Here is a 14,003-nt window from a genome sequence, read left to right as displayed (position 1 = left end):
CCAGTGCACAGAGTTCTGCACACAATCCCACCTCCCCATGGGAACCGGGGGCACCCCACCTCTTGTTACTACAAAGCCCCTGCTGGTTCTGCTGGAGTCTCTGCCCTTGAGTGCAGTCCCTGTGTGGCCCTGTGTGGCATGCGATGTCGTCTCCTGAGGCCCTGAGTATGTTTAATTAATAAACTTCTGTTTAATTTTCCCTGTCATGTCTTGAGTGTCCTGTTTCCCACCATCTCCTACTATTTAGAGTAGGGAATCCTTTCTCCCACAACGGGGTGAAAAGGGGGTGATCAAATAGAGTGGGAGTGTCTGTCGAGGACAATTTTGCAAATATAAGGACATTTGTGGAAGTATTTCAAAAATAAAAGCCAGAGAAAATTATTTACTAAGAAGTATTTAAAACAGGACTCCAAGCTCTCCTTGTGAGAGGTGTGCACACGTCTGTATATGCTGTGCACACACAAGGGAAACTGCGTTATCGGGAATGGACTCTGTATATGCTGTGCACACACAAGGGAAACTGCATTATCGGGAATGGACTCTGAGTCTGGTGCAGGTCTGCTGTATACCTGCATTCCAGGAAGTTACATATCCTGGAACCCTGGACCCAGAGGATACTAACAGATGTGTTGAAAAATACATGGTCTGCGGTCAAACATGCTTGAGAAATGCTGACTTTAACAAACCTAGGTTTATTACTAACGTGCATTCTAAACCATCCCACTTACTTGTAGGGCCGATATTCCACAACAACCAATGCCAGTCTACTTAATGACTTTTGTGCTTACAAAAAAAAGTAAAGTAAGTAATCAAACGTATTTTTGAACCTGTCCCCATTTTCCCATTTTTCCCCATAAATAATACACTTATTTATTTGGCACAGATGAAAAACAAAGTAAAATAATAAGCCTTCTGAAGGCATCTTCAACCAGTGCTCATTCCACTGGTCACTCCTCCTCACCAGCATCATCCCCCACCACAAACCACAAAACATTCCCAAAATTATGAATGCCTCTTCTCTTTCTCAGTGCATTTTCCTCATTAATAAGCAGGTGAACACCTTTAGACCCATATTCAGCCCTGCGAAGATAAAAGCTGACTTGCCCAGGAAAATAAAGAGTAGTGTCCAACAAAAACACAATTGCATTTGATATAGAGGCAGACACAAAACACAGCTCCATTAATATTTTAATATTTGTTTTGGAAATGTCAGCCCATTGGTATTCAGAATATATAATTCATCATATGGTTTTTGTTTACAGAGTGTACATTGTAAAATCTCTTGATTCTAAAAGTTTTCAGGATAATATTTCGGAGAATTTTCCCACCAAGATAATACTGAAGACATAGATTGATTAAAGACAGAGACAGAGCAAGGGGATAGAGATAATGACAAGCAATGTAGGAAAGAATTAGAGCCATGTAAGGTAAGGAAGGTGAGTTTGATATGCTAGACAACAGTGAGATCTACTCATCGACAAAACAAAAAGTATAAAAGACTATTTATCTTAAAGAGCTCTAAGAATTATTTTGTACAAGAATGCTTACATTTAATTTTAGGTGAATGTATTTATTTTTAATTATTAAAGTCCAAATTGACTGTTTTACTTGTTTGCATTCTTACCATCACTGATTAACAGAAAATAATGCATACACCAGCACTATAAAATTCATAGCAGCATTAGTATAGCTAAAATAATTCAGTCATTTGGAAATTATTAAGCAAATACTATTAAACATGTGTTGTACTAGATACTAGAAACAAATGCATGATTCAGACATAGTCCTTGCCCTCAAAGAATTTATAGTCTAGTCACACATTATTAAAAATATCCACCAGGTTTTAATCACATTTGATGTTGATTTGAAGGAAAACATCTTTTTTAGAAAATGTAAGCAACCTATACAATTGAAATTACTTTAGCCAATTGTTAAAGTGTTTTATTTTAGTTAGTTGGTTCATACAAAACCATTTCAAATATATGTTTACCTGGAAAAAAAAAAAGCAAAATGTCAAATGCAAGGGATAATATGACTATATCTTTATGCTCCTTGAGTTGTCTCTTGGGTCATAATTATAATAATGAAGTAATCAGCACTAAAACATTCTTTACCCACGGCTCAAGTTGGTATTTCATAAATAATATCTTACTAGAAATAAGTGACTGTACTTCTAAACCTAGATACTTGCCAGATCAATGAGGAGTTGGTGGTTTATTCAAAACATGTTCTTCAGACAACAGACTAATCACAAAGGGACAGAAACGTTAGATGTCTTGTACCTTCAAGGAAAATAAGTTCCAGTTGAATTTTAAGATATACATGTAAAAGTGAAACCATACAAATAATAAGAAATTATGGGGTAAATAATTACAAAAGTTTGGAGTGAGGACAAAGTGTCTTTAAATGTGACAGCAAAGCCAAAGCCGTAAAGGCAATGACTCAGATGAGACGCATCTCTTTCAAGTCGGCAAGTACCACTAGTGCTTGTCATACAGGAAGTAACACATGACCACAGACTTAATGCCTTAAAAGAACAAAAATTTACTCTCTCACAATTTTTGTGAGTCATAAATTTGATACATTCCACTTGAGGCCTCTGCTCAGCGTCGCCCCAGGCTGAAATCTTGGTGTTGCCTGGCTGATCCTCATCTTGAAGTTAGACTAGAAAACAGATCCACTTCTAAGTTCCTGCAGATGGTCGGCAGAATTCACATCCTTGTGGTGTGGCCGAGGCCCCCATTTTCTTACCAGCTGTCATCTAGGAACCCCTCGCTTCCCAGGAGTCTTTCTCAGGTCCTCACTACATGTCCCTCTCTGCAGACAACTCAAACATGGCTGTTTGCTTCTTCAAGGCCAACAGGAGAATCTGTTACTTAGAATCTCTCTTCAGGGAAGGCCTGAGCTCTCTTTTAATGGATTTACCTGATTACGTCAAGCCAACCCAGAGTGAGTCAACTAATTAGGAACCTTAAATACATCTGCAAAAGCCCTTCATTTTGCCATAAAATATTTATGGAAGCAAAATTATGTGAGAGTGATAAGCTCCACCCACACTCCAGGGGAGAGGATTATCCAGAACTTGTCTGGGGGGCGAGGATGCTGGGGGCATCTTAGCATTCTGCTTCCACCCAGAAGGAGACCAATAAGTACTTTTTTTTTTTTTGCGTGCGGTGGGGCGATCTCGGCTCACTGCAAATTCCGCCTCCCGGGTTCCCGCCATTCTTCTGCCTCAGCCTCCCGAGTAGCTGGGACTACAGATGCCCGCCACCTCGTCCGGCTAGTTTTTTTGTATTTTTTAGTAGAGACGGGGTTTCACTGTGTTAGCCAGGGTGGTCTCGATCTCCTGACCTCGTGATCCGCCTGTCTCGGCCTCCCAAAGTGCTGGGATAACAGGCTTGAGCCACCGCACCCGGCCCCAATAAGTGCTTTTTAATAAATGAATGACAAAATAATCCATCAAAAGAAACTTTAAGAGTTCACTTCAAACCCAGAAAAACATTTTGTAACAATACAACTTTTATTTCAGTTCTCTAAGCCATAATTTTTAATGTGCAAATAATATGAAAAAGAAATTTATAAATTGTTTTAAAATATGTTATACGTGATCGATTTCACAAACAATGAAATAAATACAGATAATAATAAGATATTAAGTAAGAGTTTGTTGAAAACCCTTTTTAAGAGAACACACAGTGTTGATGCAGAAGTGTAAGAAATAGTACTTCATACCCCATCATACCTCAAGAAAACAAATTGATATAACCTTTATGGAGAACATTTTAGCAATATGTATCAAACACCTTTAGAGCACTCATCCTTTTGACCTGGAAATTCCATTTTTAGTAATTGATCCTAAGGGGGAAAAATTGATAAGAATGCAAAGATGAATGTACCCCATCTGGATCAAAAGAGCAGAATAAGTGCACTCATTTTTGACCCTTTTCATCCAATATGCCACAAAATTCAAAACAAGATAGAGAACAGAGACATGACTAGCAAGTCATAAATTTTGACACATTTTCTGGAGACAGCATCAAAGTCACACAAAATAAATGTTGTCACAAAACTAACCAAAAAAACAGAAAGAGAAGGCAGAGGCAAAGAGAGTTACAGCCCATACTACATTAAAAAAAATGTCTTCAGAAAAGATATTTCTCTAGTTTGCCTTGATCCAAACACAGAGGTAGCTGTTGGGAGAGCAAGAGTAGGCTGTGGAGAAACGTGTCAGGCTTCAGTATCACTCTTGTCATTAACCTTGTCTTACGAATTTGTTTACATACTGGTCACTCTTGCCACACAAGACTGTAGGTTCCATGATGACTTCAAATATTAAAATATCAAACAGTAATAATGAAACCGAACAGTAACAAGAAAAAAAAAAAGCTTGGGGGGGGCAGAGGGAAGACCATGGGAATCAATCTAACTTAAAATCAATCACTTAGATTGTACCAAAGTAATAGATCCATCGTCCAGCACTCCAGGGTCTATCACTGTGTGAGGTCCCACTCCCTGCAGGGGTGTCTGCATTACTGGGAATGAATGGAGCCCAACCACATTGGTTCCTGCCTAGACACAGACCTTTGAGAGTGTGAGAATTACATGATGTACCACAGGGAAAGGAATGTCTGGGTCAGCCCATAATTTTTTTTGTTACATCCATTATTTTTCTGGTTGTTATTATTGCTGTTGTTGTCAGTATTTTAACCTGGTTCTGTACTTCAGCTACATGTAAACCAAATGCTCCTTAAAATGATCTAATTGGCCTCTTGAGCTATTCTTTACCTATCCCATTATCAGAAGAGAATGAGCCTGGGACCCCACATCTATAAGCTATGAATGCCAGCGGACACTTTTGCTATCATTAGCTGCTCAGGTTATTATCAGTTGTAGGAAAAGTTCGGCAGCATGTTTGTCATATCACTATTCAATAATGACAGGAACAGAAATAAATGCAGGTATCATAATTCCTATCTTGCTATTTGACATAAATTTTGTCAACAGCTATACCCAGACATTCTCACAGTATCCTGACTAATGTAAATTGATTTTGGATACTTTAGTCGACTATTGAATAGATAATAAGGTTTTTAATCTCCCCAGGCAAAAAGAAAAACAAAACAAAAATGTGAGTTCATTTCTATAGCTAAAATATATCGTCATCAATTGTATAGGAATGATTTCCGGTAGACCGAAGTCAGGGAAATGGCTGACTAAATAGGAGAGACAACTGAAAAAAAAAATACGTCTAAGTGGATGTATTACGAGAAAGGTTGCATAGGAGAAATAAAGGAAGAATAGGTTCATTGCTACAAGCCCAAGCTTTTCATCTTAACTCTTTGTTCAGGTTCTCTTTGTTCAGGTTATGGGGGAAATGGACTCCCAGCAGAAGTGGAATCAACTTCCAACTTCATCAGGATTTGAAGAGAGATTCACATATTAACCATTGCCAGCATTTATTGGGACATCACCACCTGCTGCCACAGCAACATTGAACATTGAACAGAATGTAGAGAGATTTTGGGTATGCCCGCTCTTCCTGCATATACATAGACTGTCCCTAGTCAACGTCCCAAACTGGAGTGGTGAATTTGTCACAGTCATTGAACATACACTGATGCATCATTGTCATGCAAATTCCACGGCTTACATTAGAGTTCACTCTTATACCTTTTATGGGGTTGAACAAATGATTCTAAGTTTTTTATGGTTACTGTAGCCTTGTACTATAGTTTGAAGTTGGGTAACATGATGCCTCCAGCTTTATTTTTTATTCTTAGGGCTGCCTTGGCTATTTGAGTTCTTTTTTTTTGATTCCATATGTATTTTAAACTAGCTTTTTTTTCTAATTTTGTGAAGAATGTCATTGTTAGTTTGAAAGGGCTAGCATTGAATCTGTACATTGCTTTTAAGCAGTATGGCCATTTAAACAATATTGGTTCCTCCTATCCATAAGTATGGAATATTCTTCCAAAATTGAGGAGGAGGGACTCCTTCCTAACTCATTCTATGAGGTCAGCATCATCTTGATACCAAAACCTGGTAGGACATAAGAATAAAAGAAGACTTGAGGTCAATGTATTTGATGAACATAGATGCAGAAATCCTCAACAAAATACAGCAAACTGAATCCAATAGCACATCAAAAAGCTAATACACCATGATCAAGCAGGCTTTATCTCTGGGATGCAAAGTTGGTTCAACATACACAAATCAATAAATATGATTCATTATATAAACAGAACTAAAAAACAAAAACCAAATGATCATCCAATAGATACGGGAAAGGCTTTCAATAAAATTCAATATCTCTTCATGTTAAAAATCCTTAACAAACTAGGCATTGAAGGAACATACCTCAAAAAAATAAAAGCCATCTATGACAGACCCACAGCCAGCATCATGCTGAATGGACAGAAGCCAGAAGTATTATCCTTGAAAACCAGAACAAGACAAGGATGCCCCCTCTCACCGTTCCTATTCACCATAGTACTAGAAGTCCTAGCCAGAGCTATCAGGCAAGAGAAAGAAATAAAAGGCATCCAAATAGGAAGAGAGGAAGTCAAATTATCTCTTTTTGCAGGCAATATGATTCCATACCTAGAAAACCCGTAGCCTCTGTCCAAAAGCTCCTCGGTGTGATAACAACTTCGACGAATTTTCAGGATACAAAATTAATGTACAAAAATCAATAGCATTTCTACACACCAACAACCTCCAAGCTGAGAGCCAAATCAGGAATACACTCCTGTTCACAGTAGCCACACACATAAAATACCTAGGAATACAGCTAACCAGGGAGGTGAAAGATCTCTACAAAAAAAAAAAAAAAAAATTACAAACACTGCTCAAAGAAATTGGAGATGACACAAACAAATGGACATCCATGCTCATGAACAGGAAGAATCAATATTGTTATCATGGCCATATTGTCTGAAGCAATTTAAATATTCAGTGCTATTCCTATCAAACTAACAATGGCATTCTTCACAAAATTAGAAAAAAAAAACTATTTTAAAACACATATAGGACCAAAAAAGAGCTCAAATCTCAAATAGCCAAGGCAATACTAAGCATGAAGAGCAAAGCTGGAGGCCTCATGTTACCTGACTTCAAACAATGCTTCGACTCTACAGTAACCATAAAAATTTCAGAATCAGTTTGTTGACATTCACAAAATAACTTGCAGAACTTTGAGATTACACTGAATCTAAAGATCAAATTAGGATGAACTGACATTTCAACATTATTGAGTATTCTTATCCAAGAACATGAAATATCTCTCCATTTATTAATTCTTCCTTGATTTCTTTCATCAGAGTTTTGTAGTTTTCTTCATAAAGATCTAGCACATAGTTCATTAGGTTTATACCTAAGCATTTTATTTTGAGGGGTGGTGATGTAAATGGTACTATGATTTTGAATTCAAATTCCAGTTGTTCGTTGCTGATATGTAGGAGAGTGATCAACTTTCTTGTTAACCTGGTGTCCTACAAACTTGCTGTATAATTACTTATAAGTTCCAAGAGTTTTTTTGTTTTTGTTGATTCCTTTGGATTTTCTACATAGACAATCATGTTGTTTGCAAACAAGATAGTTCTTCTTTCTTTCTTTCCAATCAGTATAACTTTTATTTCCTTTTCTATTTTTGTCTTTTTGCATTAGCTACAACTCTCGGCATGATAATTAAAAAGATGGCTGGGCATGGTGGCTCATGCCTGTAATCCTAGCACTTTTGGAGGTCAAAGCAGGTGATTAACCTGAGGTCAGGAGTTCGAGACCAGCCTGGCCAAGATAGTGAAACCCTGTCTTTACTAAAAATACAAAAATTAGTTGGGCATGATGGCAGGCACCTGTAATCCCAGCAACTTGGGAGGCTGAGGCAGGAGAATCACTTGAACCCAGGAGGTGGAGGTTACAGTGAGCTGAAATCACGCCATTGCACTCCAGCCTGGGCAACAACAGCAAGACTCCATCTAAAAAAAAAAAAAAGAGTAGTGAGAGGGAACATCCTTGCCTTGTTCCTGATCTTAGTGTGAAATTTTCTAGTTTCTCACCATTAAGTAAGTTCTCTGTAGGTTTTTTGTAGATGTTCTTTATCAAGGTGAGGAAGTTCCCTTCTTCCCTTCTTCTATTTCTAGTTTTCTGAGAGGTTTCTTTTTTTTTTTTTTTTTTTTATCATTAGTGTTGGATTTTGTCAAATACCTTTTTGGCATCTACAAATATGATCATGTGATTTTACTTTTATAGCTTTTTGATGTGATGGATTTAATTGATTGATTTTCAAATGCTGAACCAACCTTGCTACTGGATAAACCCCACTTGGCTGTGGTGTATAATTCTTTCTATATATTGTTGGATTTGCTTTGCAAATATTTTGCTGAGGATTTTTGTATCTGTGTTCAGAATATATATTGTTCTGTTTTATTTTCTTATGATGTCTTTGTCTGCTTTTGGTATTAGGGTACTGCTGAAAGTATTTCTTATCTTTACTAATGTGCCTTTTTCTTGTGGCTTCTTACAAGATTTTTTTATTCACTTTTGATTTTCTGCAGTTTGAATATGGTATATTTAGGTGTAGTTTTTTGGGGAATTTATCTTGCTTTGTCTTCTCTGAGCTTTCTGAATCTGTGGTTTGCTCTCTGACATTAATTTAGGGAGACTCTGTGTTGAATTTCTTCAAGTATTTATTCTGTTTCTTTCTCTCTTTCTTCTGCTTCTGGTATTTCCATTACACACATGCTACTTCTTCTGTAGTTGCCCCCACGGTTCCCTGACATTGTGCTCCAATTCTTTTCTAGTCTTTTTTCCTCTTTGCTACTGTTGCAGTTTTCTTGCTCCTTAGTTCAGCTAGGTCTGAGTTCTTGTCCCATGACCAAGAAGAATAAGGCACACAGACACTGGAGAGTGGCTAAGGCAGAGCAGAGTTTTATTAAGCAAACAAAAGCCCTTAGCAATGAGAGGAGACCTGAAGAGGGTTGCTAGAAATGAAGAAAGTTCTGGATCTTTTATGTGGCAAAGACAAGAAAGGCTCCTGTGGGTTTTACCCTAAGGGGAGGTGTAAAGTTGCATCTGCACATACCTGGGGTTGGTCATAGCTACTCTGTCTTGGTTACTACCCATGAGTGCCTAAGTGAAACCCACAGCAGGGCTAAAACCATAATGCTAATTTCTTGTGAATGATATTATAATGAGTTAGGTTAAGTTAAGGATATTCAAGTTGATTTATTGCACTCGCACCTGGCTCAGACAGTTCCTTCTGAGCAAACATCCTGGCATTAGGGGAAGCTCTTTACCACATTTCTTTCTTCTAGCTGCAGGTGTGGTCCTGTGAGTGTTTTTCCTCTCGGGAGACCCTCCCTCTCTATCCACCTAGCTGGCTTCTAACTGCCCCCTCTCTCACTCTCTCATTTTGGAAGTTTCTGTTGACATTTTCAAGCTCAAACATTATTTCCTTCAGCCATGTTCAGTCTACTAATGAGCCCATCAGAGGCATTCTTCATTTCTGGTATGTTGTTTTTTGACCTCTGGTATTTCTTTTCCAGAATTTCTGTCTCTCTCTTTACATTTCCCACCTCCTCTTGCATGCTGTCTGCTTTATCTATCAGATCCCTTATCATATTAATCATAGTTGTTTTAAATGCCTGCTCTAATAATTCCAACATCCCTGCCTTATCTGAATTGGGCTCTGATGCTTGCTTTGTCTCTTCAAACTGTATTTTTCTGCTTTTTAGTATGCCTTGTAATTTTTTTTCTTGATAGCCAGAGATGATATTCTAATTAAAAGGAACTATTGTTAATTAAAAAAAAAAAAACCCTTTAGTAATGTGGTGGTAAAGTGTGTGGGGAGGTGAAGTATTCTATAGTCCTATGATTAAGTCTCTGTCTTTCAGCCAGTTTAGGCCTCTAGACTATGAACTTCACAAGTGTTTCCTAGTAGCCCCCCACCTCCTGGCCATGTGAGACAGGATGGCTGGAGTGAGTTAGTTGGGTAATTTTTCTTCTCCCACATGGAAAGCTAAAGGGAGATAGAGTTGGGCATTTTTTTCCCCAAAGGCGGCTGGGGTCTAAAAACATCAAAAACAAAAACAAAAAAAAAAGAAAAACCACAGTAGTTTAGGCTCTTGCAAAATTGTCTCTCCTGAGGGCAGGCCTTGCTAAGAACAGAATGTTCTGACATATTTCAGAATGGTTACTCTTTTTCTCCCCCTCCTAGAAGCGCAAGAGGATTTTTCTGTGAAAGCCCGATCAAGCTCCTGGAGGTAAACCTCACAAATACCAGGAGAAGGGGCATTCTCTATAACTGGGTCCCCCTGGAGTTTTTAACTCTCAGCCTTGTCCACATTGAGCCTCCAGCACTTCTTCAATTGCAGGTTAGGTTTCCCTCCGTGGGCTCTGATTCCCATGGAGGTTTCTGCTCATGAGTTTCTGCTCCAGTCACATGATTCTCTGTATTTACCTGTCTGCCTCTCTACTTTGGAGGCAGTCTGTTTGCTCAGTTACCTCACTTTTCTAAAAGATCTAATGAATCATTGACTGTGCCATTTGTTCAGCTTTTTCTTATTGTTAGAATGGAGTGACGACTTTCAAGCTCCTCACATACCAGGCCAGAATCCAGAAGATCCAGAATCACCTTCTATTCTCATAATCATCCCATGAATTAAGCATTATCATCCTCATATTATGAATGAGGAAACTGAGGTTGAAAAGGTCAGATGACTTCACAAGGACACACAAGGTGGTAAAAAGTATTCTAACCCTGGTGTCCCCCATGTACCAGAGGGTTCTTACAGCATAAGTACAGTGGGTTGAGTTAGCAGGAAACAGAAGTGAGGAAATTGCATATGACTCTGAGAGGTATACCAAACCCCTACAGAGGGAATATCAATAAAAAGGAGCACTTTTTTGCAGAAATTGATAAGCTGACCTTAAAATTCCTATAGAAATGCAAAGGACCAAGAATAGCTAAACCAATGCTAAAAAAAAAAAAAAAAAAAAGGACAAAGAGGACTCACATTCTCCCATTTTAAAACCTATTACAAAGCTATAATAATTAAAACAATGTGGTACTGGCATGAGGGCAGACACATAGATGAATGGAATAAAGTTAAAAGCCCAAAAAGAAAACCTTAAACTTATAGTCAATTAATTTTCCATAAAGATACCAGGATACCAGTGGGGGGGAAACAGTTTCTTCAACAAATGTGCTGAGATTACTAAATATCCACATGCACAAGGCTTTATTTGGCCCCCTCCCTTATGCCATACATGAACTAAAGTCAAAATGGATCACAGACCTAACTGTAAAAACTAAACGAATAAAACTCTTGTAAAAAGACATAGAAGTAAATCTCTGTGACCTGTTGGAACTTTAGGTTAGGCAGTGATTGCTTAAATAGGACACCAATAGCAGAAGCAATAAAGGGCAAAATTGATGAATTAGACTTCATCAGAATTAAAAACTTTTATGAGTCAAACAATATCATCAAGTGATTGGAATATCAGCCCATAAAATTAGAGAAAATATTATATATCTGATAAAAGACTTGTATCTAAAGTATATGAAAGCAAATTCATACAACACAGTAATGATAAGAATAACCCAGTCATAAAATAGGCAAATGATTTGAACAGACATTTCTCCAAAGAAGATATACAAATTGTGAAAAAGCACATGAAAAGATATTGAATGTCCTTACTCATTAGGGAAATGCGAATCAAAACTACAATAAGCTACCACTGCACATCCAGTAGAACAGCTATAATAAAAAAGCCAATAATAAAGGTTGGTAAGAATGTGATGAAATTGGAACCCACCTTTGCTGATGGGAATGTAAAAAGGTGCAGAAACACTGGAGAATATTTGGGCAGTTCCTCAATATGTTAAATATAGAGTTACCATATGTCCCAGAAATTCCACTCCTAAGTAACTACCCAAGGAAAATGAGAACATATGTCCCTGCAAAGACTCCTGGATGAAGACCGAGGGCAGCTACTTCTCGGAACAGTCAAAAAGTGTAAACAACCCAAATGTCCTTCAGCTGATAAATGGATAAACAAAATGTGGTATGCCCATACAATGGAATACTATTTGGCAAAAAAAGATGAATTACTTATACATGCTAAAACAAGGATAAACCTCAAATATTATGCCATGAAACAAAGCCAATCACAAAAGATCAAATATTACTATTCCATTTATATTACATGTCCAGAAAAGGTAAATTCATGGAGGCAAAAGTAGATAAGTGACCTTCAGAGGCTGGGGCTGAAGACTGACGGGGGTGATAGGGAGTGACTTTTAATGGGTATGAGGTTGAAGATTGAGGGGGGTGATAGAAAGTGACACCTCATAAATACGGGATTTCTTTTGGAGGTGATCAAAACTGTTCTAAAATCAGATCATGATTGTTACACAACTCTGTAAATATATTAAAAGCATTGAACTGTATACTTTAAGTGGGAGAATTTTATGGTATGTAAATTACATCTCAATAAAGCCGTTTAAAAAAAGTGTTCAGATACAAAAAGGAGGTTGCTAAAAACAGTCCTTCTTCCTATAGATCAGGCATTTTTTTTTATCAAGCTCACTACATCATATGCTTCTCCAGATGCTTGGTTTGGTTTCTCTACTTGGGGGGTTCTTACAATAAACCTATTTCTCTATAGCCTCTAAGACTTTATGTAGATTCTATATGATATTCTCGAATCATAAAGAGGATTGATGTCTGTCTTATCTGAAGGAGATGGGTAGAGCTTCCTCATAACCCTACAAATACAACATTTTCAATGTTTCTGCTGACGACCTGATGAAATAATAGGACCTCAATAGTTAATGCGCTTGTTTTGTCCCTTCAGGACAATAGCTTTAGTTATGGAAATGTCCTCTGTTGTATTTTTTTCCCAAAAAAATATGCATTCAAAAAGACTTGCGAAATGTATGTTAAATAAATCTTTTTCACTATGCTGAAAGTTTAAGCGATTTAATAAAAATAGAATCCAACGTTTTACAACTTGAATAAGCCTTCAAATGCGGCATTACTAAACTCCATTCTTCCCATGATGGCATCACCTGGCAGTTCAGCGTGAGACAGGTTCGCCTCCTACGTAGCTCCAGAGCAACTGTGTGGGAGGTGAGCCTGGCCCTGTAACCTGGTAAGGCCATGAAAGCTTAATTAATTTTCAGAAAACAAAGTTACTTGTATGGTCTAATTAGCCTACATTTCTTAAACAAACCCAACACAAAGCTAGGTGATATCATTTTATGCAAACAAACAATAAAACCTAAGCACTCCCCACACTTAGACACCACCATTATTATAGTTGTTCAACCTTTTTAACTCTCCATTGCTTGGAATAATAATAACCTGTTAGAACTTTGAAATGAAAATCTTTCCACTTGACAAATGCTGATGTTTTTAAGCATTTCAAAAGCCAATGTCAAACAGGCTGGCTTTTGATTTTCATCTTGGTCTGTGCAGGAGCATTAGAGAAATTAACAAGAGCGAAGGGCCTGAGATTAGCCCCTCCTACATAATTCCCTAACGTCAATCAGTAGGGGGAGCTCTCCTATTATTTAAGTGTCCACAAACAAAGCACAGAAGCATTTTTATTGACTCTCCTGGGGACAATGGTGAGGTTTTTTAAAATGGATGTTATAACCTGAAGAACATTAAGACAATGCTTTGTTCAAAGTTAGAGATGTACCTCATTCAGCACTGAGAACATATTTTCTAAAACAGCCTTGCAAATTAACGAGGATGTAAAAGTTGCAGGCCTGTAGAAAATTATCCCATTCCAAGAAGGAATCAAGTACCTGTCACTTATAGTGGAATAAAACTTAATTGCATCAGAATTCTAATGGCCATAATGGGCTTCATCATCTCTTTAATATGACAGAATGTTTGGAAAGGTTATAAAAAGGAAAAAATAGACTAACAGATTTTTAGACTTTGAGAAAGGTGGCTTTAAGCTATAAATTATAATGTGAAAGACACAAAATG

Source organism: Colobus angolensis, unplaced genomic scaffold, assembly GCF_000951035.1.
Source record: "Colobus angolensis palliatus isolate OR3802 unplaced genomic scaffold, Cang.pa_1.0 Scaffold287, whole genome shotgun sequence".
NCBI lineage: Eukaryota > Metazoa > Chordata > Mammalia > Primates > Cercopithecidae > Colobus > Colobus angolensis.
Note: the sequence above shows the minus strand (reverse complement) of the source record.